The sequence below is a fragment of the Pistacia vera genome, unplaced genomic scaffold (genome assembly GCF_008641045.1).
Source record: "Pistacia vera cultivar Batoury unplaced genomic scaffold, PisVer_v2 Contig222, whole genome shotgun sequence".
In the NCBI taxonomy this organism is placed as follows: Eukaryota; Viridiplantae; Streptophyta; class Magnoliopsida; order Sapindales; family Anacardiaceae; genus Pistacia; species Pistacia vera.
The window spans coordinates 661,204-666,923 of NW_022196027.1; the positions used below are offsets into that span (position 1 = coordinate 661,204).

General features: G+C 30.9%; 1 long non-coding RNA gene across 1 annotated transcript; it reads right to left on the minus strand.

Moving 5' to 3' along the window:
• Nucleotides 1-2,718: 2,718 nt before the first annotated feature.
• LOC116130527 lies at nt 2,719-5,159 on the minus strand. Its single transcript, XR_004128064.1, has 3 exons — nt 3,237-5,159; nt 3,047-3,122; nt 2,719-2,948 (listed from the first exon to the last, which is right to left on the minus strand). It is a non-coding gene; the product is annotated as an uncharacterized LOC116130527 (long non-coding RNA).
• Between the last annotated feature and the right edge of the window lie 561 nt (nt 5,160-5,720).

The following is a 5,720-nucleotide window of genomic DNA, read 5'->3' on the forward strand; positions in this document are numbered from 1 at the left end:
ATATGAATAATATAATGCCACATATATAAACTAACGATTGTCAAAACTCGTAATTCAATACCGCATATTCAAAAAATTAATAAATAATATTTTAATTGGAAATACATAGTGAGAGTTTCGTTTTCTCTGTCATATTCATCTTAAAATAACTATATAATCCAAGTATTTTTATTGTTACAAAAATTCTAAAGGTGGCAAAAACTTGTAATTCAATACACTTTACACAGGATGTTAAGCCTACCTTAAATATTTGAAATTTTTTCAAAAAACTTGAAAATTTTCAAAGGCCTGGAGTGGTCATTAATGAATTTGATATTGGATCATGAACAACTAACAAATGAAAGGTTATAGATCATGTTTATGTTATTCAGATTGATCATTTCCTTTGTATTTGTACTTCCATTTTTCCGTATTTGACCCAAACTAATTAGTATAAGGAATAGAAAAATAAATAACTTTAACGATGAAAACTCATTTATAAGAAATTAAAATATAAAATTCACCTGTAATAGTGAAGAGGACAAGCAAAAGAAACACAGAGAATGTGAAGCTTTTCATGTTTTCTCTGGTTTGAAAGAAGTAGCCAAGCAATATTGCAATTATGAGATAAGAATTAGGAGAGGTTGAGTTCCTAGAATTTATTTTAAAACAACCCATCAAGATTTATGATATGGTGCTAAAATTAGTATAAAATCTCTGTAGTTAATTATATTTCAATTTTGATAAAGGATGGCAATTATTAAAATTTAATAATGGATTCACTTATATATATACAGTAAAATTTCTCTATAATAATACTCTATATAGGAATAAATTCTACATAGTCATAAAAAATTCTAGTCCCAATTTGTGATAGTTATAAATAAGAATAAACTCTACATTGTAATAAGTTATCATTTTTCTAATTTCTGCCTTAAGGAAAGTTACCTCTAGATAGTAATAATTATCTGTATATTATAAAAAAATATATGTTATGTAAAATTGAAGGTTTAAAATGAAATAAAATATTTATTTAAAATTGTTTGGGACAATGATTTATGTTTTAGAGTTGTTATCACATCTTTTACCTTATGAGTACGTAATAGCTCGTTAGCATGAATACATTTTTGTTGAAATCAAAATATTTTTAGTTTCTCAAGCATGTTTAAAGCTTCATGACACAATACTTTTTGTATTTCCGTACTATTATTCTTAGGATTATTTTCTTTTTCTTCTTGTCTAATTGCAACAATGATTTCTCCTTTGGTTAAAGTATACACGATTTGTTGTTCATTTGAATAATCGAATAAGACATTAATATCCATTCGATTAGTGTAGTGAATTTGTCGAATCTGATCACTCAATTCTATAGTGACTCTTTTATTCTTCTCATCCACTTTATTTGTAACTTATAATTCATTGACATTAGTGATCCTTATTTTGCAGCGCTTAAAACCATTGACAATTGCCAGTGGCTTCACATTAATTGACCATGTATCAACTGTATTTACAGTTTCATCAATGACACATATTTTTGCTGGTTCTAAAAAACGATCTTTTATCCGTTTCAAAAGTAGACAATTGAAACGCTGTATTAAAATTTTAATATTACTAAAATATGAATTGAAATTCTAATATTGTACCACTAAAACATGAATTATAAAATAAGAAATCAAAACTATAAGTTTTGTAACTACACCTCCATTAAGTTATAACCTCTTTATAATAATAAAATTGGTTAGTCTTAATATTATGACTATAGAGAGGTTTTACTTTTATATATATATATATATAAAGATAGGAAGTATAGCACCGTAAACTTAAAAATCATGCTTTTAACCATGTGATAACTTCTGCCCTTGAAATTATATATGAAAAATGCTATCCTTACAAAGACCCATACAAAGAGGGCTACAAAGTGACATCATCCAGAAGAAAAAAACAAAGAAAAAACGGAAAAAGAGAAAAAGAGAGAGAGAGAAATCATGAAAATCAAGGGTGTGGATTGTCTTTGTATGCCACCTTTGTATGTGTCTTTGTAAAACTAGCATTGCTCATATTAGATCAATAGGCATTACAAGAATTTAGGCTTCTCGTAACAAGATAATTTGTCACTATAAATATTATAATCGTGACCATTTTGCTAATGTAAGGAATTTTATTGGTCACTAAGTTGGTCACATTAAGCTTGTACTCATAAGTGTATAGTAACGAAAGAATGTTTGGTCACCATAGCCTAATTATTTATTGTGACAATAATAATTTCACTTTAAATTAGTTTATTATGATAAATTATTTGTAACAATAAAAGATAATTTTTATCACTACTGAATATAATATTTTGTCACAATTGATTCACATCTAAAACCAAATGATAATTTACATTTAAAGACCAAATGGTAATAATATATTATGCCAAAATTGATTTTATCAAAATTGTGAATAATTGACTAAATTATTTGCTCATAATTTTAATAGTGACATAAATTTATTTGTTATTAACTTTATTGTGACAACATTTATTTTGTCACATGTTTGTTTATATGATTATTATTTGTCAAAAATTGTATAGCGACCGAAATAATTTTGTAAAAAATTTAATAGCATAACAAATAACTTTTGATACAAATATTTTTACATAACAAATTTTTTATTGTCAAAATAATATAGGCGACAAATATATTTTGTCATCTCAAATAATGATAATTTCTAAAGGCAGCTGATATTTAAAGTCCCCAAACGAACTTTATCTTCATCCTCAGCATTTTCCTCTTCTTTGGCCTTCCCTTCCTCTTCTTAATTGCATCAACAAGAACCTTCTCCATCACTGATAATTTCTAAAGGCAGCTGATAGTTAATAAGCAGTAAAGTTTGTTTTCCTTTCTCAGTTCCAAGCTCCTGTAACATCTGCTTGATATCTCCAGCAATGTTTATGTTATAGGTTGGATCTGAATTCATTTTCTTTAGTTCTATAGAATGTAAAACAAGATGTTGCAATCATTAAGGAGAAAAAGAAAAAGAAAAATTTAAAACTGACATTACAAGAGTGGCAAATGGTATGGCTCACCTTCATCATCAAGTTTCAGACCTTTTTTAACAAGATCAAAATCAAGAGTAACCTTGTTCTCAAGAGCATTAGGATTCTGCAAAGCACATCACCAGAAAAAGTCCTCGTAAATCATGAAATTCATGCCATTTAAAGCCACCACCATGCAATCAACGAAGTTAAACATCATATGTTCAGAACAACTAATTACCTGAATTGTTATAAGGTCTTCCTTAGTGAAAGGTTCATCAGTTAGGAGCTCTTATTAATTCTTCATCTTGATGTTTAATTCTTTGATTGCCTATAAGACAAGAGTACAAAGATGAAGAATTTATCTACATTCTATATACATGAACTTGAAGTAATATCACTAAAAGTGATGACAATCCAAAAAACATACATCATAGCAGAACACGTTCCCTATAGTCCTGACAGCAACAATGTGAGTAAATTCAGTGACAACTTTATTTAGCATGGGGAAATGGTACTCTCCTCAAAAGAAAGTAAAAAAGAGTTTTATATTGTTAAGATACAATAGTAGTAAACCAGGGGAATATAGAACTCAAAAACAAGATAAAGACACATGTCTATAGGTTTGAATTTATGATATCATATAAGTATCGTACCCATGTATTTCATGGCTGTTTAGGATTGCAGACAATTTTACCAACAAATTGAACATTAAGAATAACAATAATTGGAAAGCAGAAGTATTAATGCCAAAATTTCCATTGCAAAATCTATGAGCTTATAGATATAGTGACATCAGATATCTGCTATACCGCTTCCATCATATTCCCATCAACAAGCAAGTTGTTGAAGATCTCCTCTCTATTCATTCAATTAAAACTAAATTCAGATAAATACCAATACATCTATTATTCATGAATTCACATACCAAACATAAGCCACACTTCGAAAGTTCAGTTTATCTTCCTTCCTTCACTATACAATTTGTCTTACAGTGGATTTTTTCCAAGAACTAAAGCTATTCCTTTGTGCTGATTCCTCTTATATATTCTTTTTACCTCCTGAAAAAAAAATGTCACTTGAGAACTAAGACTTGTTTGGCAGTCCTAGCAACCGAAAGCCTATTAGGGCTCATTCAAGAACAACAACAGTCTAGAGGCTCTAACTTCACCAGCAAATTGCCCTGCCTAAAAAACAAGTCAACACATTCGACAGTTGGTATGCCAACTTTCGAAAATGCAGTAATGGTACAATTGGGAAGATTGGCGGCTGGAAAAAAAAAAAAACACAAACTCACGGCAACGCAACATAACAACAATCAAGCTCCGATTAACACTAATTCTATCAAATTAACAAAACCAACTGCAAGTTCGGGATTCTCCAAGTCGCCCACAGCGGAAAGAACATAGAAACACTATGCTCATCAGGCGTAAATCCTTCAAAATGCATCCTTTGAAACAAAAGAACCGTCTCTTCGTAATGTCCACTGTTATTAAACCCTGCAATCATACCATTCCAGCTAAACTCATCGGGTTCCACTCTTGAAACTCATCGGGTTCCATTCTTGAAAGACCCATGTCGTTAAAGTGTTTTTTCGCTACATCCACACACCCTTGTGGCGAGTAAGCAGCAAGCAGAGCACTAAAAGTTTTCACGCCCGGTTACGCTAATCTATCAAACACCTTGTGAGCGTCCCAACGTTCTTCTGACATTTAACGTACATAAGAACCAAAGAAGTCTGAACAAACGGATCTAAATTAAACCCGTATACAAATACCATTGCATGAACTTGTTATCCCCTTTCCAATGACAAAAATCCGGTGCGAGCCTTAAGAATATCAGGCAACAAGTATTAGGTGTCAGACCGTGAGAGAGCATTTGAGCGAAAACATTGAGCTATTGAGTAAAAAGATTTTGTTTCGAGTAGGCATAGATAATAGTAGAGTAAGAAAACGTTGTCGGCTCAAGAGAAGAAGAAAGGATTTGGTTTGCATCATCGAAGTCTTGGTGATTTGCAAATTGAGACAGAAGCTTTGTTGTAAGATCCGTGTCGTTAGAGACGCCGGTTGTGAGAATGTGAGCATGCGCTTGCTGTGTCTGTGATAGAGAAAATTTCAGTGAGATCCGTGTCGTTAGAGACGCCTGTTGTGAGAATGTGAGCATGCGCTTGCTGTGTCTGTGATAGAGAAAATTTCAGTGAGTTGAGGGTATGAAAGCTTGGGAGTTGAATGTTTTCCAAGTAAGGCTTGTTTCGTCAAGTTTATGATACGTTAACCCTAATTTTTCAAGGGCATATTAACATTATATCGGAGGGCTCTGATTTGTTCACGCAATAGTAAGTTTAGTTTGCTTCAAAAGGCAAAGAAAATACAAATACCGTACAATTGAGCCAATTAAATAAATACAAGTAAATATTTATTTTTAACTATAAATAATTAGATAAATAAATACGACCATTTCAGCGAAGAGATGTAAAGAGAAAAGAGAGTGAAAAATATGCAGAAAGTAAATTGTGCAGACCTAATATTACAATCAATTTCGGTATTGTTTTTCGTCTTGAATAATTTATCTAAATGAAGTGTTCAAACCCAATCAACGTGTTTGCTACTTCTCGTGCTTTCCACATTGTAAACATGTTGAATTCTTCCTTTGCTTTCCACTTGTTGGAATGGTTCTTCAAATATCAAGTTAAGATTCACAATATCAAGTTAATTGTATTTTTCTA